The sequence below is a fragment of the Lemur catta genome, chromosome 3 (genome assembly GCF_020740605.2).
Source record: "Lemur catta isolate mLemCat1 chromosome 3, mLemCat1.pri, whole genome shotgun sequence".
Classification (NCBI taxonomy): Eukaryota; Metazoa; Chordata; class Mammalia; order Primates; family Lemuridae; genus Lemur; species Lemur catta.
The window spans coordinates 10,772,771-10,794,823 of record NC_059130.1 but is presented as its reverse complement, the minus strand read 5'-3'; positions in this window follow the sequence as shown (position 1 = coordinate 10,794,823).

Below are 22,053 nucleotides of genomic sequence, written 5' to 3'. Positions count from 1 at the left end.
TTATTTCACCATTTTTTCACCACTGTTTCAAGAACGGGAGCCCTTTTCAACCGTTAGCGGAAGAATCCTTCTTTGGAGATGAGATATTTTTCTGGGGTGGCAAGTGCAGGGCCTCTGTCAGTCCTGGGTTTGTTGGACTAGCGCCAGACATGAGAAGTGTGCCTTTGTGGGACAGGTGAATAGTGCGGATCCTGTTTCAGTCTAAAGACTGAAACAGGATCCGCACTTTTCACCGTTCCTTTCAGAATCATTTGATTCATCAGCTAGGAATGGCGATTGCTTCACCAGACCAATCGAAGGCTAGGCCAAAGTAACTCGATCTTTCCAAGAGGTGTGTGGCCCAACTTTTGAAAGAACCGCTATGTGGAGAACTATTTGTTATTTTTCCGAAGCACTTTTCACCGTAATTGTCATAAGGTTGGTCTCTGCATTCTTAAGCATACCAGTGTCTTCACAGACGAAACAGGCTGAGGCCCAGTAATCTTGGCATTTCCAATAGTTGGTCTTAGAGACTACCAAGAAAGTGTTCTTTTAAGTATTATTCTTTGGGGTTTCAGCATTATTTTCAGTACCCGAGCAGGGTTCTCGCATTAGCATAAGAATCCTGCCTGGTAGTTGAGATTTCATGGTGGGGTGTAAGTGCGGGGCTTCTGTCAGCCCTGCCTTTGATTTGTTTACCTCCAGAGTTGGAAAGTGCATATTTGCATCAGATGGGAGAAATGTGTATCGTGCTTCAGATTTCATACTGACATTTGAAATGATCAGTGTGTTGGTAATTATTTGCCATTTCCGTGGCGTTTGGCACCGTAATAGTCATGAGGTCGGTCTCTGCATCCTGAAGCCTATGATGCTTTTTGCAGAGAAACCTCTGCTGAGGCCCAGGTAACTTGCTATTTCCCATAGCTGGCACAGGAGCCTTGGAAGATAGGATTGTTTTCAGTATTATTTCACCATTTTTTCACCACTGTTTCAAGAACGGGAGCCCTTTTCAACCGTTAGCGGAAGAATCCTTCTTTGGAGATGAGATATTTTTCTGGGGTGGCAAGTGCAGGGCCTCTGTCAGTCCTGGGTTTGTTGGACTAGCGCGAGACATGAGAAGTGTGCCTTTGTGGGACTAGTGAACAGTGCGGATCCTGTTTCAGTCTAAAGACTGAAACAGGATCCGCACTTTTCACCGTTCCTTTCAGAATCATTTGATTCATCAGCTAGGAATGGCGATTGCTTCTCCAGACCAATCGAAGGCTAGGCCAAAGTAACTCGATCTTTCCAAGAGGTGTGTGGCCCAACTTTTGAAAGAACCGCTAAGTGGAGAACTATTTGGTATTTTTCCTAAGCACTTTTAACCGTAATTGTCCTAAGGTTGGTCTCTGCATCCTTAAGCATACCAGCGTTTTCACAGACGAAACAGGCTGAGGCCCAGTAATCTTGGCATTTCCAATAGTTCGTCCTAGAGACTACCAAGAAAGTGTTCTTTTAAGTATTATTCTGTTGTGGTTTCAGCATTATTTTCAGAACCCGAGCAGGGTTCTCGCATTAGCATAAGAATCCTGCCTGGTAGTTGAGATTTCTGAGTGGGGTGTAAGTGCGGGGCTTCTGTCAGCCCTTCCTTTGATTTGTTTACCTCCAGAGTTGGAAAGTGCATATTTGCGTGAGATGGGAAAAGTGTGGATCGTGCTTCAGATTTCATATAGACACTTTGAAATGACCAGTGTGTTGCTAATTATTTGCCATTTCCATGGCGTTTGGCACCGTAATAGTCATGAGGTCGGTCTCTGCATCCTGAAGCCTATGATGCTTTTTTCAGAGAAACCTCTGCTGAGGCCCAGGTAACTTGCTATTTCCCATAGCTGGCACAGGAGCCTTGGAAGATAGGATTGTTTTCAGTATTATTTCACCATTTTTTCACCACTGTTTCAAGAACGGGAGCCCTTTTCAACCGTTAGCGGAAGAATCCTTCTTTGGAGATGAGATATTTTTCTGGGGTGGCAAGTGCAGGGCCTCTGTCAGTCCTGGGTTTGTTGGACTAGCGCCAGACATGAGAAGTGCGCCTTTGTGGGACAGGTGAATAGTGCGCATCCAGTTTCAGTCTAAAGACTGAAACAGGATCCCTGTTTCAGTCTAAAGACTGAAACAGGATCCGCACTTTTCACCGTTCCTTTCAGAATCATTTGATTCATCAGCTAGGAATGAGGATTGCTTCTCCAGGCCAATCGAAGGCTAGGCCAAAGTAACTCGATCTTTCCAAGAGGTGTGTGGCCCAACTTTTGAAAGAACCGCTAAGTGGAGAACTATTTGGTATTTTTCCTAAGTACTTTTCACCGTAATTGTCATAAGGTTGGTCTCTGCATCCTTAAGCATACCAGAGTTTTCACAGACGAAACAGGCTGAGGCCCAGTAATCTTGGCATTTCCAATAGTTTGTCCTAGAGACTACCAAGAAAGTGTTCTTTTAAGTACTATTCCGTTGTGGTTTCAGCATTATTTTCAGAACCGGAGCAGGGTTCTCGCATTAGCATAAGATTCCTGCCTGGTAGTTGAGATTTCTGGGTGGGGTATAAGTTGGGGGATTCTGTCAGCCCTGCCTTTGATTTGTTTACCACCAGAGTTGGAAAGTGCATAATTGCGTGAGATGGGAAAAGTGTGGATCGTGCTTCAGATTTCATACTGACATTTGAAATGATCTGTGTGTTGGTAATTATTTGCCATTTCCATGGCGTTTGGCACCGTAATAGTCATGAGGTCGGTCTCTGGATCCTGAAGCCTATGATGCTTTTTGCAGAGAAACCTCTGCTGAGGCCCAGGTAACTTGCTATTTCCCATAGCTGGCACAGGAGCCTTGGAAGATAGGATTGTTTTCAGTATTATTTCACCATTTTTTCACCACTGTTTGAAGAACGGGAGCCCTTTTCAACCGTTAGCGGAAGAATCCTTCTTTGGAGATGAGATATTTTTCTGGGGTGGCAAGTGTAGGGCCTCTGTCAGTCCTGGGTTTGTTGGACTAGCGCCAGACATGAGAAGTGCGCCTTTGTGGGACAGGTGAATAGTGCGGATCCTGTTTCAGTCTAAAGACTGAAACAGGATCCGCTCTTTTCACCGTTCCTTTCAGAATCATTTGATTCATCAGCTGGGAATGGCGATTGCTTCACCAGACCAATCGAAGGCTAGGCCAAAGTAACTCGATCTTTCCAAGAGGTGTGTGGCCCAACTTTTGAAAGAACCTCTAAGTGGAGAACTTTTTGTTATTTTTCCGAAGCACTTTTCACCGTAATTGTCATAAGGTTGGTCTCTGCATCCTTAAGCATACCAGTGTCTTCACAGACGAAACAGGCTGAGGCCCAGTAATCTTGGCATTTCCAATAGTTGGTCTAGAGACTACAAAACAGTGTTCTTTTAAGTATTATTCCATTGTGGTTTCAGCATTGTTTTCAGAACCCGAGCAGGGTTCTCGCATTAGCATAAGAATCCTGCCTGGTAGTTGAGATTTCTGGGTGGGGTGTAAGTGCAGGGCTTCTCTCAGCCCTGCCTTTGATTTGTTTACCTCCAGAGTTGGAAAGTGCATAGTTGCGTGAGATGGGAAAAGTGTGGATCGTGCTTCAGATTTCATCCTGACACTTTGAAATGACCAGTGTGTTGGTAATTATTTGCCATTTCCATGGCGTTTGGCACCGTAATAGTCATGAGGTCGGTCTCTGCATCCTGAAGCCTATGATGCTTTTTGCAGAGAAACCTCTGCTGAGGCCTAGGTAACTTGCTATTTCCCATAGCTGGCACAGGAGCCTTGGAAGATAGGATTGTTTTCAGTATTATTTCACCATTTTTTCACCACTGTTCAAGAACGGGAGCCCTTTTCAACGGTTAGCGGAAGAATCCTTCTTTGGAGATGAGATATTTTTCTGGGGTGGCAAGTGCAGGGCCTCTGTTAGTCCTGGTTTTGTTGGACTAGCGCCAGACATGAGAAGAGCGCCTTTGTGGGACAGGTGAATAGTGCTGATCCTGTTTCAGTCTAAAGACTGAAACAGGATCCGCACTTTTCACCGTTCCTTTCAGAATCATTTGATTCATCAGCTAGGAATGGCGATTGCTTCTCCAGACCAATCGAAGGCTAGGCCAAAGTAACTCGATCTTTCCAAGAGGTGTGTGGCCCAACTTTTGAAAGAACCGCTAAGTGGAGAACTATTTGGTATTTTTCCGAAGCACTTTTCACCGTAGTTGTCATAAGGTTGGTCTCTGTATCCTTAAGCATACGAGAGTTTTCACAGACGAAACAGGCTGAGGCCCAGTAATCTTGGCATTTCCAATAGTTGGTCCTAGAGACTACCAAGAAAGTGTTTTTTTAAGTATTATTCCATTGTGGTTTCAGCATTATTTTCAGAACCCGAGCAGGGTTCTCTCATTACCATAAGAATCCTGCCTGGTAGTTGAGATTTCATTGTGGGGTGTAAGTGCGGTGCTTCTGTCAGCCCTGCGTTTGATATGTTTACCTCCAGAGTTGGAAAGTGCATATTTGCGTGAGATGGGAAAAGTGTGGATCGTGCTTCAGAATTCATCTTGACACTTTGAAATGACCAGTGTGTTGGTAATTATTTGCCATTTCCATGGCGTTGGGCACCGTAATAGTCATGAGGTCGGTCTCTGCATCCTGAAGCCTATGATGCTTTTTGCAGAGAAACCTCTGCTGAGGCCCAGGTTCCTTGCTATTTCCCATAGCCTGCACAGGAGCCTTGGAAGATAGGATTGTTTTCAGTATTATTTCACCATTTTTTCACCACTGTTTCAAGAACGGGAGCCTTTTCAACCGTTAGCGGAAGAATCCTTCTTTGGAGATGAGATATTTTTCTGGGGTGGCAAGTGCAGGGCCTCTGTCAGTCCTGGGTTTGTTGGACTAGCGCCAGACATGAGAAGTGCGCCTTTGTGGGACAGGTGAATAGTGCGGATCCTGTTTCAGTCTATAGACTGAAACAGGATCCGCACTTTTCACCGTTCCTTTCAGAATCATTTGATTCATCAGCTAGGAATGGCGATTGCTTCACCAGACCAATCGAAGGCTAGGCCAAAGTAACTCGATCTTTCCAAGAGGTGTGTGGCCCAACTTTTGAAAGAACCGCTAAGTGGAGAACTGTTTGTTATTTTTCCGAAGCACTTTTCACCGTAATTGTCATAAGGTTGGTCTCTGCATCCTTAAGCATACCAGTGTCTTCACAGACGAAACAGGCTGAGGCCCAGTAATCTTGGCATTTCCAATAGTTGGTCTTAGAGACTACCAAGAAAGTGTTCTTTTAATATTATTCCTTTGTGGTTTCAGCATTATTTTCAGAACTCGAGCAGGGTTCTCGCATTAGCATAAGAATCCTGCCTGGTAGTTGAGATTTCATGGTGGGGTGTAAGTGCGGGGCTTCTGTCAGCCCTGCCTTTGATTTGTTTACCTCCAGAGTTGGAAAGTGCATAGTTGCGTGAGATGGGAAAAGTGTGGATCGTGCTTCAGATTTCATCCTGACACTTTGAAATGACCACTGTGTTGGTAATTATTTGCCATTTCCATGGTGTTTGGCACCGTAATAGTCATGAGTTCGGTCTCTGCATCCTGAAGCCTATGATGCTTTTTGCAGAGAAACCTCTGCTGAGGCCCAGGTAACTTGCTATTTCCCATAGCTGGCTCAGGAGCCTTGGAAGATAGGATTGTTTTCAGTATTATTTCACCATTTTTTCAGCACTGTTTCAAGAACGGGAGCCCTTTTCAACCGTTAGCGGAAGAATCCTTCTTTGGAGATGAGATATTTTTCTGGGGTGGCAAGTGCAGGGCCTCTGTCAGTCCTGGGTTTGTTGGACTAGCGCCCGACATGAGAAGTGCGCCTTTGTGGGACAGGTGAATAGTGCGGATCCTGTTTCAGTCTAAAGACTGAAACAGGATCCGCACTTTTCACCGTTCCTTTCAGAATCATTTGATTCATCAGCTAGGAATGGCGATTGCTTCACCAGACCAATCGAAGGCTAGGCCAAAGTAACTCGACCTTTCCAAGAGGTGTGTGGCCCAACTTTTGAAAGAACCGCTAAGTGGAGAACTATTTGGTATTTTTCCTAAGCACTTTTCACCGTAATTGTCCTAAGGTTGGTCTCTGCATCCTTAAGCATACCAGAGTTTTCACAGACGAAACAGGCTGAGGCCAATTAATCTTGGCATTTCCAAAAGTTGGTCCTAGAGACTACCAAGAAAGTGTTCTTTTAAGTATTATTCCGTTGTGGTTTCAGCATTATTTTCAGAACCCGAGCAGGGTTCTCGCATTAGCATAAGAATCCTGCCTGGTACTTGAGATTTCATAGTGGGGTGTAAGTGCGGGGCTTCTGTCAGCCCTGCCTTTGATTTGTTTACCTCCAGAGTTGGAAAGTGCATATTTGCGTGAGATGGGAAAAGTGTGGATCGTGCTTCAGATTTCATCCTGACACTTTGAAATGACCAGTGTGTTGGTAATTATTTGCCATTTCCATGGCGTTTGGCACCGTAATAGTCATGAGGTCGGTCTCTGCATCGTGAAGCCTATGATGCTTTTTGCAGAGAAACCTCTGCTGAGGCCCAGGTAACTTGCTATTTCCCATAGCCTGCACACGAGCCTTGGAAGATAGGATTGTTTTCAGTATTATTTCACCATTTTTTCACCACTGTTTCAAGAACGGGAGCCCTTTTCAACAGTTAGCGGAAGATCCTTCTTTGGAGATGTGATATTTTTCTGGGGTGGCAAGTGCAGGGCCTCTGTCAGTCCTTGGTTTGTTGGACTAGCGCCAGACATGAGAAGTGCGCCTTTGTGGGACAGGTGAATAGTGCGGATCCTGTTTCAGTCTAAAGACTGAAACAGGATCCGCACTTTTCACCGTTCCTTTCAGAATCATTTGATTCATCAGCTAGGAATGGCGATTGCTTCTCCAGACCAATCGAAGGCTAGGCCAAAGTAACTCGATCTTTCCAAGAGGTGTGTGGCCCAACTTTTGAAAGAACCGCTAAGTGGAGAACTATTTGGTATTTTTCCGAAGCACTTTTCACCGTAATTGTCCTAAGGTTGGTCTCTGCATCCTTAAGCATACCATAGTTTTCACAGACGAAACAGGCTGAGGCCCATTAATCTTGGCATTTCCAATAGTTGGTCCTAGAGACTACCAAGAAAGTCTTCTTTTAAGTTTTATTCTGTTGGGTTTCAGCATTATTTTCAGAACCCGAGCAGGGTTCTCGCATTAGCATAAGAATCCTGCCTGGTAGTTGAGATTTCTGGGTGGGTATAAGTTGGGGGATTCTGTCAGCCCTGCCTTTGATTTGTTTACCTCCAGAGTTGGAAAGTGCATAATTGCGTGAGATTGGAAAAGTTTTTATCGTGCTTCAGATTTCATACTGACATTTGAAATGATCAGTGTGTTGGTAATTATTTGCCATTTCCATGGCGTTTGGCACAGTAATAGTCATGAGGTCGGTCTCTGCATCCTGAAGCCCATGAAGCATTTTGCAGAGAAACCTCTGCTGAGGCCCAGGTAACTTGCTATTTCCCATAGCTGGCACAGGAGCCTTGGAAGATAGGATTGTTTTCAGTATTATTTCACCATTTTTTCACCACTGTTTCAAGAACGGGAGCGCTTATCAACCGTTAGCGGAAGAATCCTTCTTTGGAGATGAGATATTTTTCTGGGGTGGCAAGTGCAGGGCCTCTGTCAGTCCTGGGTTTGTTGGACTAGCGCCAGACATGAGAAGTGCGCCTTTGTGGGACAGGTGAATAGTGCGGATCCTGTTTCAGTCTAAAGACTGAAACAGGATCCGCACTTTTCACCGTTCCTTTCAGAATCATTTGATTCATCAGCTAGGAATGGCGATTGCTTCACCAGACCAATCGAAGGCTAGGCCAAAGTAACTCGATCTTTCCAAGAGGTGTGTGGCCCAACTTTTGAAAGAACCGCTAAGTGGAGAACTATTTGGTATTTTTCCTAAGCACTTTTCACCGTAATTGTCCTAAGGTTGGTCTCTGCATCCTTAAGCATACCAGAGTTTTCACAGACGAAACAGGCTGAGGCCCAGTAATCTTGGCATTTCCAATAGTTGGTCCTGGAGACTACTAAGAAAGTGTTTTTTTAAGTATTATTCCATTGTGGTTTCAGCATTATTTTCACAACCGGAGCAGGGTTCTCGCATTAGCATAAGAATCCTGCCTGGTAGTTGAGATTTCATGGTGGGGTGTAAGTGCGGGGCTTCTGTCAGCCCTGCCTTTGATTTGTTTACCTCCAGAGTTGGAAAGTGCATATTTGCGTGAGATGGGAAAAGTGTGGATCGTGCTTCAGATTTCATCCTGACACTTTGAAATGACCAGTGTGTTGGTAATTATTTGCCATTTCCATGGCGTTTGGCACCGTAATAGTGATGAGGTCGGTCTCTGCATCCTGAAGCCTATGATGCTTTTTGCAGAGAAACCTCTGCTGAGGCCCAGGTAACTTGCTATTTCCCATAGCTGGCACAGGAGCCTTGGAAGATAGGATTGTTTTCAGTATTATTTCACCATTTTTTCACCACTGTTTCAAGAACGGGAGCCCTTTTCAACCGTTAGCGGAAGAATCCTTCTTTGGAGATGAGATATTTTTCTGGGGTGGCAAGTGCAGGGCCTCTGTCAGTCCTGGGTTTGTAGGACTAGCGCCAGACATGTGAAGTGCGCCTTTGTGGGACAGGTGAATAGTGCGGATCCTGTTTCAGTCTAAAGACTGAAACAGGATCCGCACTTTTCACCATTCCTTTCAGAATCATTTGATTCATCAGCTAGGAATGCCGATTGCTTCTCCAGACCAATCAAAGGCTAGGCCAAAGTAACTCGATCTTTCCAAGAGGTGTGTGGCCCAACTTTTGAAAGAACCGCTAAGTGGAGAACTATTTGGTTTTTTTCCGAAGCACTTTTCACCGTAATTGCCCTAAGGTTGGTCTCTGCATCCTTAAGCATACCAGAGTTTTCACAGACGAAACAGGCTGAGGCCCATTAATCTTGGCATTTCCAATAGTTGGTCCTAGAGACTACCAACAAAGTGTTCTTTTAAGTATTATTCTGTTGTGGTTTCAGCATTATTTTCAGAACCGGAGCAGGGTTCTCGCATTAGCATAAGAATCCTGCCTGGTAGTTGAGATTTCTGGGTGGGGTGTAAGTGCAGGGCTTCTGTCAGCCCTGCCTTTGATTTGTTTACCTCCAGAGTTGGAAAGTGCATAGTTGCGTGAGATGGGAAAAGTGTGGATCGTGCTTCAGATTTCATCCTGACACTTTGAAATGACCAGTGTGTTGGTAATTATTTGCCATTTCCATGGCGTTTGGCACCGTAATAGTGATGAGGTCGGTCTCTGCATCCTGAAGCCTATGATGCTTTTTGCAGAGAAACCTCTGCTGAGGCCCAGGTAACTTGCTATTTCCCATAGCTGGCACAGGAGCCTTGGAAGATAGGATTGTTTTCAGTATTATTTCACCATTTTTTCACCACTGTTTCAAGAACGGGAGCCCTTTTCAACCGTTAGCGGAAGAATCCTTCTTTGGAGATGAGATATTTTTCTGGGGTGGCAAGTGCAGGGCCTCTGTCAGTCCTGGGTTTGTTGGACTAGCGCCAGACATGAGAAGTGCGCCTTTGTGGGACAGGTGAATAGTGCGGATCCTGTTTCAGTCTAAAGACTGAAACAGGATCCGCACTTTTCACCGTTCCTTTCAGAATCATTTGATTCATCAGCTAGGAATGGCGATTGCTTCTCCAGACCAATCAAAGGCTAGGCCAAAGTAACTCGATCTTTCCAAGAGGTGTGTGGCCCAACTTTTGAAAGAACCGCTAAGTGCAGTACTATTTGGTATTTTTCCGAAGCACTTTTCACCGTAATTGTCCTAAGGTTGGTCTCTGCATCCTTAAGCATACCAGAGTTTTCACAGACGAAACAGGCTGAGGCCCATTAATCTTGGCATTTCCAATAGTTGGTCCTAGAGACTACCAAGAAAGTGTTTTTTTAAGTATTATTCTGTTGTGGTTTCAGCATTATTTTCAGAACCGGAGCAGCGTTCTCGCATTAGCATAAGAATCCTGCCTGGTAGTTGAGATTTCTGGGTGGGGTGTAGGTGCGGGGCTTCTGTCAGCCCTGCCTTTGATTTGTTTACCTCCAGAGTAGGAAAGTGCATATTTGCGTGAGATGGGAAAAGTGTGGATCGTGCTTCAGATTTCATCCAGACACTTTGAAATGACCAGTGTGTTGGTAATTATTTGCCATTTCCATGGCGTTTGGCCCCGTAATAGTCATGAGGTCGGTCTCTGCATCCTGAAGCCTATGATGCTTTTTGCAGAGAAACCTCTGCTGAGGCCCAGGTAACTTGCTATTTCCCATAGCTGGCACAGGAGCCTTGGAAGATAGGATAGTTTTCAGTATTATTTCACCATTTTTTCACCACTGTTTCAAGAACGGGAGCCCTTTTCAACCGGTAGCGGAAGAATCCTTCTTTGGAGATGAGATATTTTTCTGGGGTGGCAAGTGCAGGGCCTCTGTCAGTCCTGGGTTTGTTGGACTAGCGCCAGACATGAGAAGTGCGCCTTTGTGGGACAGGTGAATAGTGCGGATCCTGTTTCAGTCTAAAGACTGAAACAGGATCCGCACTTTGCACCGTTCCTTTCAGAATCATTTGATTCATCAGCTAGGAATGCCGATTGCTTCTCCAGACCAATCGAAGGCTAGGCCAAAGTAACTCGATCTTTCCAAGAGGTGTGTGGCCCAACTTTTGAAAGAACCGCTAAGTGGAGAACTATTTGTTATTTTTCCGAAGCACTTTTCACCGTAATTGTCCTAAGGTTGGTCTCTGCATCCTTAAGCATACCAGAGTTTTCACAGACGAAACAGGCTGAGGCCCATTAATCTTGGCATTTCCAATAGTTGGTCCTAGAGACTACCAAGAAAGTGTTCTTTTAAGTATTATTCTGTTGTGGTTTCAGCATTATTTTCAGAACCCGAGCAGGGTTCTCGCATTAGCATAAGAATCCTGCCTGGTAGTTGAGATTTCTGGGTGGGGTGTATGTGCAGGGCTTCTGTCAGCCCTGCCTTTGATTTGTTTACCTCCAGAGTTGGAAAGTGCATAGTTGCGTGAGATGGGAAAAGTGTGGATCGTGCTTCAGATTTCATCCTGACACTTTGAAATGACCAGTGTGTTGGTAATTATTTGCCATTTCCATGGCGTTTGGCACCGTAATAGTGATGAGGTCGGTCTCTGCATCCTGAAGCCTATGATGCTTTTTGCAGAGAAACCTCTGCTGAGGCCCAGGTAACTTGCTATTTCCCATAGCTGGCACAGGAGCCTTGGAAGATAGGATTGTTTTCAGTATTATTTCACCATTTTTTCACCACTGTTTCAAGAACGGGAGCCCTTTTCAACCGTTAGCGGAAGAATCCTTCTTTGGAGATGAGATATTTTTCTGGGGTGGCAAGTGCAGGGCCTCTGTCAGTCCTGGGTTTGTTGGACTAGCGCCAGACATGAGAAGTGCGCCTTTGTGGGACAGGTGAATAGTGCGGATCCTGTTTCAGTCTAAAGACTGAAACAGGATCCGCACTTTGCACCGTTCCTTTCAGAATCATTTGATTCATCAGCTAGGAATGCCGATTGCTTCTCCAGACCAATCGAAGGCTAGGCCAAAGTAACTCGATCTTTCCAAGAGGTGTGTGGCCCAACTTTTGAAAGAACCGCTAAGTGGAGAACTATTAGGTATTTTTCCTAAGCACTTTTCACCGTAATTGTCCTAAGGTTGGTCTCTGCATCCTTAAGCATACCAGAGTTTTCACAGACGAAACAGGCTGAGGCCCGTTAATCTTGGCATTTCCAATAGTTGGTCCTAGAGACTACCAAGAAAGTGTTCTTTTAAGTATTATTCTGTTGTGGTTTCAGCATTATTTTCAGAACCGCAGCAGGGTTCTCGCATTAGCATAAGAATCCTGCCTGGTAGTTGAGATTTCTGGGTGGGGTGTACGTGCAGGGCTTCTGTCAGCCCTGCCTTTGATTTGTTTACCTCCAGAGTTGGAAAGTGCATAGTTGCGTGAGATGGGAAAAGTGTGGATCGTGCTTCAGATTTCATCCAGACACTTTGAAATGACCAGTGTGTTGGTAATTATTTGCCATTTCCATGGCGTTTGGCCCCGTAATAGTCATGAGGTCGGTCTCTGCATCCTGAAGCCTATGATGCTTTTTGCAGAGAAACCTCTGCTGAGGCCCAGGTAACTTGCTATTTCCCATAGCTGGCACAGGAGCCTTGGAAGATAGGATTGTTTTCAGTATTATTTCACCATTTTTTCACCACTGTTTCAAGAACGGGAGCCCTTTTCAACCGTTAGCGGAAGAATCCTTCTTTGGAGATGAGATATTTTTCTGGGGTGGCAAGTGCAGGGCCTCTGTCAGTCCTGGGTTTGTTGGACTAGCGCCAGACATGAGAAGTGCGCCTTTGTGGGACAGGTGAATAGTGCGGATCCTGTTTCAGTCTAAAGACTGAAACAGGATCCGCACTTTTCACCGTTCCTTTCAGAATCATTTGATTCATCAGCTAGGAATGCCGATTGCTTCTCCAGACCAATCGAAGGCTAGGCCAAAGTAACTCGATCTTTCCAAGAGGTGTGTGGCCCAACTTTTGAAAGAACCGCTAAGTGGAGAACTATTTGGTATTTTTCCTAAGCACTTTTCACCGTAATTGTCCTAAGGTTGGTCTCTGCATCCTTAAGCATACCAGAGTTTTCACAGACGAAACAGGCTGAGGCCCATTAATCTTGGCATTTCCAATAGTTGGTCCTAGAGACTACCAAGAAAGTGTTCTTTTAAGTATTATTCTGTTGTGGTTTCAGCATTATTTTCAGAACCGGAGCAGGGTTCTCGCATTAGCATAAGAATCCTGCCTGGTAGTTGAGATTTCTGGGTGGGGTGTAAGTGCGGGGCTTCTGTCAGCCCTGCCTTTGATTTGTTTACCTCCAGAGTTGGAAAGTGCATAGTTGCGTGAGATGGGAAAAGTGTGGATCGTGCTTCAGATTTCATCCTGACACTTTGAAATGACCAGTGTGTTGGTAATTATTTGCCATTTCCATGGCATTTGGCACCGTAATAGTGATGAGGTCGGACTCTGCATCCTGAAGCCTATGATGCTTTTTGCAGAGAAACCTCTGCTGAGGCCCAGGTAACTTGCTATTTCCCATAGCTGGCACAGGAGCCTTGGAAGATAGGATTGTTTTCAGTATTATTTCACCATTTTTTCACCACTGTTTCAAGAACGGGAGCCCTTTTCAACCGTTAGCGGAAGAATCCTTCTTTGGAGATGAGATATTTTTCTGGGGTGGCAAGTGCAGGGCCTCTGTCAGTCCTGGGTTTGTAGGACTAGCGCCAGACATGAGAAGTGCGCCTTTGTGGGACAGGTGAATAGTGCGGATCCTGTTTCAGTCTAAAGACTGAAACTGGATCCGCACTTTTCACCGTTCCTTTCAGAATCATTTGATTCATCAGCTAGGAATGGCGATTGCTTCTCCAGACCAATCAAAGGCTAGGCCAAAGTAACTCGATCTTTCCAAGAGGTGTGTGGCCCAACTTTTGAAAGAACCGCTAAGTGGAGAACTATTTGGTATTTTTCCTAAGCACTTTTCACCGTAATTGTCCTAAGGTTGGTCTCTGCATCCTTAAGCATACCAGAGTTTTCACAGACGAAACAGGCTGAGGCCCATTAATCTTGGCATTTCCAATAGTTGGTCCTAGAGACTACCAAGAAAGTGTTCTTTTAAGTATTATTCTGTTGTGGTTTCAGCATTATTTTCAGAACCGGAGCAGGGTTCTCGCATTAGCATAAGAATCCTGCCTGGTAGTTGAGATTTCTGGGTGGTGTGTAAGTGCGGGGCTTCTGTCAGCCCTGCCTTTGATTTGTTTACCTCCAGAGTTGGAAAGTGCATAGTTGCGTGAGATGGGAAAAGTGTGGATCGTGCTTCAGATTTCATCCTGACACTTTGAAATGACCAGTGTGTTGGTAATTATTTGCCATTTCCATGGCGTTTGGCACCGTAATAGTGATGAGGTCAGACTCTGCATCCTGAAGCCTATGATGCTTTTTGCAGAGAAACCTCTGCTGAGGCCCAGGTAACTTGCTATTTCCCATGGCTGGCACAGGAGCCTTGGAAGATAGGATTGTTTTCAGTATTATTTCACCATTTTTTCACCACTGTTTCAAGAACGGGAGCCCTTTTCAACCGTTAGCGGAAGAATCCTTCTTTGGAGATGAGATATTTTTCTGGGGTGGCAAGTGCAGGGCCTCTGTCAGTCCTGGGTTTGTAGGACTAGCGCCAGACATGAGAAGTGCGCCTTTGTGGGACAGGTGAATAGTGCGGATCCTGTTTCAGTCTAAAGACTGAAACAGGATCCGCACTTTTCACCGTTCCTTTCAGAATCATTTGATTCATCAGCTAGGAATGCCGATTGCTTCTCCAGACCAATCAAAGGCTAGGCCAAAGTAACTCGATCTTTCCAAGAGGTGTGTGGCCCAACTTTTGAAAGAACCGCTAAGTGGAGAACTATTTGGTTTTTTTCCGAAGCACTTTTCACCGTAATTGTCCTAAGGTTGGTCTCTGCATCCTTAAGCATACCAGAGTTTTCACAGACGAAACAGGCTGAGGCCCATTAATCTTGGCATTTCCAATAGTTGGTCCTAGAGACTACCAAGAAAGTGTTCTTTTAAGTATTATTCTGTTGTGGTTTCAGCATTATTTTCAGAACCGGAGCAGGGTTCTCGCATTAGCATAAGAATCCTGCCTGGTAGTTGAGATTTCTGGGTGGGGTGTAAGTGCAGGGCTTCTGTCAGCCCTGCCTTTGATTTGTTTACCTCCAGAGTTGGAAAGTGCATAGTTGCGTGAGATGGGAAAAGTGTGGATCGTGCTTCAGATTTCATCCTGACACTTTGAAATGACCAGTGTGTTGGTAATTATTTGCCATTTCCATGGCATTTTGCACCATAATAGTCATGAGGTCGGTCTCTGCATCCTGAAGCCTATGATGCTTTTTGCAGAGAAACCTCTGCTGAGGCCCAGGTAACTTGGTATTTCCCATAGCTGGCACAGGAGCCTTGGAAGATAGGATTGTTTTCAGTATTATTTCACCATTTTTTCACCACTGTTTCAAGAACGGGAGCCCTTTTCAACCGGTAGCGGAAGAATCCTTCTTTGGAGATGAGATATTTTTCTGGGGTGGCAAGTGCAGGGCCTCTGTCAGTCCTGGGTTTGTTGGACTAGCGCCAGACATGAGAAGTGCGCCTTTGTGGGACAGGTGAATAGTGCGGATCCTGTTTCAGTCTAAAGACTGAAACAGGATCCGCACTTTTCACCGTTCCTTTCAGAATCATTTGATTCATCAGCTAGGAATGGCGATTGCTTCTCCAGACCAATCGAAGGCTAGGCCAAAGTAACTCGATCTTTCCAAGAGGTGTGTGGCCCAACTTTTGAAAGAACCGCTAAGTGGAGAACTATTTGGTATTTTTCCTAAGCACTTTTCACCGTAATTGTCCTAAGGTTGGTCTCTGCATCCTTAAGCATACCAGAGTTTTCACAGACGAAACAGGCTGAGGCCCATTAATCTTGGCATTTCCAATAGTTGGTCCTAGAGACTACCAAGAAAGTGTTCTTTTAAGTATTATTCTGTTGTGGTTTCAGCATTATTTTCAGAACCGGAGCAGGGTTCTCGCATTAGCATAAGAATCCTGCCTGGTAGTTGAGATTTCTGGGTGGGGTGTACGTGCAGGGCTTCTGTCAGCCCTGCCTTTGATTTGTTTACCTCCAGAGTTGGAAAGTGCATAGTTGCGTGAGATGGGAAAAGTGTGGATCGTGCTTCAGATTTCATCCTGACACTTTGAAATGACCAGTGTGTTGGTAATTATTTGCCATTTCCATGGCGTTTGGCACCGTAATAGTGATGAGGTCGGTCTCTGCATCCTGAAGCCTATGATGCTTTTTGCAGAGAAACCTCTGCTGAGGCCCAGGTAACTTGCTATTTCCCATAGCTGGCACAGGAGCCTTGGAAGATAGGATTGTTTTCAGTATTATTTCACCATTTTTTCACCACTGTTTCAAGAACGGGAGCCCTTTTCAACCGTTAGCGGAAGAATCCTTCTTTGGAGATGAGATATTTTTCTGGGGTGGCAAGTGCAGGGCCTCTGTCAGTCCTGGGTTTGTAGGACTAGCGCCAGACATGAGAAGTGCGCCTTTGTGGGACAGGTGAATAGTGCGGATCCTGTTTCAGTCTAAAGACTGAAACAGGATCCGCACTTTTCACCGTTCCTTTCAGAATCATTTGATTCATCAGCTAGGAATGCCGATTGCTTCTCCAGACCAATCGAAGGCTAGGCCAAAGTAACTCGATCTTTCCAAGAGGTGTGTGGCCCAACTTTTGAAAGAACCGCTAAGTGGAGAACTATTTGGTATTTTTCCTAAGCACTTTTCACCGTAATTGTCCTAAGGTTGGTCTCTGCATCCTTAAGCATACCAGAGTTTTCACAGACGAAACAGGCTGAGGCCCATTAATCTTGGCATTTCCAATAGTTGGTCCTAGAGACTACCAAGAAAGTGTTCTTTTAAGTATTATTCTGTTGTGGTTTCAGCATTATTTTCAGAACCGGAGCAGGGTTCTCGCATTAGCATAAGAATCCTGCCTGGTAGTTGAGATTTCTGGGTGGGGTGTAAGTGCAGGGCTTCTGTCAGCCCTGCCTTTGATTTGTTTACCTCCAGAGTTGGAAAGTGCATAGTTGCGTGAGATGGGAAAAGTGTGGATCGTGCTTCAGATTTCATCCTGACACTTTGAAATGACCAGTGTGTTGGTAATTATTTGCCATTTCCATGGCATTTGGCACCGTAATAGTGATGAGGTCGGTCTCTGCATCCTGAAGCCTATGATGCTTTTTGCAGAGAAACCTCTGCTGAGGCCCAGGTAACTTGCTATTTCCCATAGCTGGCACAGGAGCCTTGGAAGATAGGATTGTTTTCAGTATTATTTCACCATTTTTTCACGACTGTTTCAAGAACGGGAGCCCTTTTCTACCGGTAGCGGAAGAATCCTTCTTTGGAGATGAGATATTTTTCTGGGGTGGCAAGTGCAGGGCCTCTGTCAGTCCTGGGTTTGTTGGACTAGCGCCAGACATGAGAAGTGCGCCTTTGTGGGACAGGTGAATAGTGCGGATCCTGTTTCAGTCTAAAGACTGAAACAGGATCCGCACTTTTCACCGTTCCTTTCAGAATCATTTGATTCATCAGCTAGGAATGCCGATTGCTTCTCCAGACCAATCGAAGGCTAGGCCAAAGTAACTCGATCTTTCCAAGAGGTGTGTGGCCCAACTTTTGAAAGAACCGCTAAGTGGAGAACTATTTGGTTTTTTTCCGAAGCACTTTTCACCGTAATTGTCATAAGGTTGGTCTCTGCATCCTTAAGCATACGAGAGTTTTCACAGACAAAACAGGCTGAGGCCCAGTAATCTTGGCATTTCCAATAGTTGGTCCTAGAGACTACCAAGAAAGTGGTCTTTTAAGTATTATTCTGTTGTGGTTTCAGCATTATTTTCAGAACCCGAGCAGGGTTCTCGCATTAGCATAAGAATACTGCCTGGTAGTTGAGATTTCTGGGTGGGGTGTAGGTGCCGGGCTTCTGTCAGCCCTCCCTTTGATTTGTTTACCTCCAGAGTTGGAAAGTGCATATTTGCGTGAGATGGGAAAAGTGTGGATCGTGCTTCAGATTTCATCCTGACACTTTGAAATGACCAGTGTGTTGGTAATTATTTGCCATTTCCATGGCGTTTGGCCCCGTAATAGTCATGAGGTCGGTCTCTGCATCCTGAAGCCTATGATGCTTTTTGCAGAGAAACCTCTGCTGAGGCCCAGGTAACTTGCTATTTCCCATAGCTGGCACAGGAGCCTTGGAAGATAGGATTGTTTTCAGTATTATTTCACCATTTTTTCACCACTGTTTCAAGAACGGGAGCCCTTTTCAACCGGTAGCGGAAGAATCCTTCTTTGGAGATGAGATATTTTTCTGGGGTGGCAAGTGCAGGGCCTCTGTCAGTCCTGGGTTTGTTGGACTAGCGCCAGACATGAGAAGTGCGCCTTTGTGGGACAGGTGAATAGTGCGGATCCTGTTTCAGTCTTTAGACTGAAACAGGATCCGCACTTTTCACCGTTCCTTTCAGAATCATTTGATTCATCAGCTAGGAATGGCGATTGCTTCTCCAGACCAATCGAAGGCTAGGCCAAAGTAACTCGATCTTTCCAAGAGGTGTGTGGCCCAACTTTTGAAAGAACTGCTAAGTGGAGAACTATTTGGTATTTTTCCTAAGCACTTTTCACCGTAATTGTCCTAAGGTTGGTCTCTGCATCCTTAAGCATACCAGAGTTTTCACAGACGAAACAGGCTGAGGCCCATTAACCTTGGCATTTCCAATAGTTGGTCCTAGAGACTACAAGAAAGTGTTCTTTTAAGTATTATTCTGTTGTGGTTTCAGCATTATTTTCAGAACCGCAGCAGGGTTCTCGCATTAGCATAAGAATACTGCCTGGTAGTTGAGATTTCTGGGTGGGGTGTAGGTGCCGGGCTTCTGTCAGCCCTGCCTTTGATTTGTTTACCTCCAGAGTTGGAAAGTGCATATTTGCGTGAGATGGGAAAAGTGTGGATCGTGCTTCAGATTTCATCCAGACACTTTGAAATGACCAGTGTGTTGGTAATTATTTGCCATTTCCATGGCGTTTGGCCCCGTAATAGTCATGAGGTCGGTCTCTGCATCCTGAAGCCTATGATGCTTTTTGCAGAGAAACCTCTGCTGAGGCCCAGGTAACTTGCTATTTCCCATAGCTGGCACAGGAGCCTTGGAAGATAGGATTGTTTTCAGTATTATTTCACCATTTTTTCACCACTGTTTCAAGAACGGGAGCCCTTTTCAACGGTTAGCCGAAGAATCCTTCTTTGGAGATGAGATATTTTTCTGGGGTGGCAAGTGCAGGGCCTCTGTCAGTCCTGGGTTTGTTGGACTAGCGCCAGACATGAGAAGTGCGCCTTTGTGGGACAGGTGAATAGTGCGGATCCTGTTTCAGTCTAAAGACTGAAACAGGATCCGCACTTTTCACCGTTCCTTTCAGAATCATTTGATTCATCAGCTAGGAATGCCGATTGCTTCTCCAGACCAATCAAAGGCTAGGCCAAAGTAACTCGATCTTTCCAAGAGGTGTGTGGCCCAACTTTTGAAAGAACTGCTAAGTGGAGAACTATTTGGTATTTTTCCTAAGCACTTTTCACCGTAATTGTCCTAAGGTTGGTCTCTGCATCCTTAAGCATACCAGAGTTTTCACAGACGAAACAGGCTGAGGCCCATTAATCTTGGCATTTCCAATAGTTGGTCCTAGAGACTACAAAGAAAGTGTTCTTTTAAGTATTATTCTGTTGTGGTTTCAGCATTATTTTCAGAACCGGAGCAGGGTTCTCGCATTAGCATAAGAATCCTGCCTGGTAGTTGAGATTTCTGGGTGGGGTGTAGGTGTGGGGCTTCTGTCAGCCCTGCCTTTGATTTGTTTACCTCCAGAGTTGGAAAGTGCATATTTGCGTGAGATGGGAAAAGTGTGGATCGTGCTTCAGATTTCATCCAGACACTTTGAAATGACCAGTGTGTTGGTAATTATTTGCCATTTCCATGGCGTTTGGCCCCGTAATAGTCATGAGGTCGGTCTCTGCATCCTGAAGCCTATGATGCTTTTTGCAGAGAAACCTCTACTGAGGCCCAGGTAACTTGCTATTTCCCATAGCTGGCACAGGAGCCTTGGAAGATAGGATTGTTTTCAGTATTATTTCACCGTTTTTTCACCACTGTTTCAAGAACGGGAGCCCTTTTCAACCGGTAGCGGAAGAATCCTTCTTTGGAGATGAGATATTTTTCTGGGGTGGCAAGTGCAGGGCCTCTGTCAGTCCTGGGTTTGTTGGACTAGCGCCAGACATGAGAAGTGCGCCTTTGTGGGACAGGTGAATAGTGCGGATCCTGTTTCAGTCTAAAGACTGAAACAGGATCCGCACTTTTCACCGTTCCTTTCAGAATCATTTGATTCATCAGCTAGGAATGCCGATTGCTTCTCCAGACCAATCGAAGGCTAGGCCAAAGTAACTCGATCTTTCCAAGAGGTGTGTGGCCCAACTTTTGAAAGAACCGTTAAGTGGAGAACTATTTGGTATTTTTCCTAAGCACTTTTCACCGTAATTGTCCTAAGGTTGGTCTCTGCATCCTTAAGCATACCAGAGTTTTCACAGACGAAACAGGCTGAGGCCCATTAATCTTGGCATTTCCAATAGTTGGTCCTAGAGACTACCAAGAAAGTGTTTTTTTAAGTATTATTCTGTTGTGGTTTCAGCATTATTTTCAGAACCCGAGCAGGGTTCTCGCATTAGCATAAGAATCCTGCCTGGTAGTTGAGATTTCTGGGTGGGGTGTAGGTGCGGGGCTTCTGTCAGCCCTGCCTTTGATTTGTTTACCTCCAGAGTTGGAAAGTGCATATTTGCGTGAGATGGGAAAAGTGTGGATCGTGCTTCAGATTTCATCCAGACACTTTGAAATAACCAGTGTGTTGGTAATTATTTGCCATTTCCATGGAGTTTGGCCCTGTAATAGTCATGAGGTCGGTCTCTGCATCCTGAAGCCTATGATGCTTTTTGCAGAGAAACCTCTGCTGAGGCCCAGGTAACTTGCTATTTCCCATAGCTGGCACAGGAGCCTTGGAAGATAGGATTGTTTTCAGTATTATTTCACCATTTTTTCACCACTGTTTCAAGAACGGGAGCTCTTTTCAACCGGTAGCGGAAGAATCCTTCTTTGGAGATGAGATATTTTTCTGGGGTGGCAAGTGCAGGGCCTCTGTCAGTCCTGGGTTTGTTGGACTAGCGCCAGACATGAGAAGTGCGCCTTTGTGGGACAGGTGAATAGTGCGGATCCTGTTTCAGTCTAAAGACTGAAACAGGATCCGCACTTTTCACCGTTCCTTTCAGAATCATTTGATTCATCAGCTAGGAATGGCGATTGCTTCTCCAGACCAATCCAAGGCTAGGCCAAAGTAACTCGATCTTTCCAAGAGGTGTGTGGCCCAACTTTTGAAAGAACCGCTAAGTGGAGAACTATTTGGTATTTTTCCTAAGCACTTTTCACCGTAATTGTCCTAAGGTTGGTCTCTGCATCCTTAAGCATACCAGAGTTTTCACAGACGAAACAGGCTGAGGCCCATTAATCTTGGCATTTCCAATAGTTGGTCCTAGAGACTACCAAGAAAGTGTTCTTTTAAGTATTATTCTGTTGTGGTTTCAGCACTATTTTCAGAACGGGAGCAGGGTTCTCGCATTAGCATAAGAATTCTGCCTGGTAGTTGAGATTTCTGGGTGGGGTGTAGGTGCGGGGCTTCTGTCAGCCCTGCCTTTGATTTGTTTACCTCCAGAGTTGGAAAGTGCATATTTGCGTGAGATGGGAAAAGTGTGGATCGTGCTTCAGATTTCATCCTGACACTTTGAAATGACCAGTGTGTTGGTAATTATTTGCCATTTCCATGGCGTTTGGCCCCGTAATAGTCATGAGGTCGGTCTCTGCATCCTGAAGCCTATGATGCTTTTTGCAGAGAAACCTCTGCTGAGGCCCAGGTAACTTGCTATTTCCCATAGCTGGCACAGGAGCCTTGGAAGATAGGATTGTTTTCAGTATTATTTCACCATTTTTTCACCACAGTTTCAAGAACGGGAGCCCTTTTCAACCGTTAGCGGAAGAATCCTTCTTTGGAGATGAGATATTTTTCTGGGGTGGCAAGTGCAGGGCCTCTGTCAGTCCTGGGTTTGTAGGACTAGCGCCAGACATGAGAAGTGCGCCTTTGTGGGACAGGTGAATAGTGCGGATCCTGTTTCAGTCTAAAGACTGAAACTGGATCCGCACTTTTCACCGTTCCTTTCAGAATCATTTGATTCATCAGCTAGGAATGGCGATTGCTTCTCCAGACCAATCAAAGGCTAGGCCAAAGTAACTCGATCTT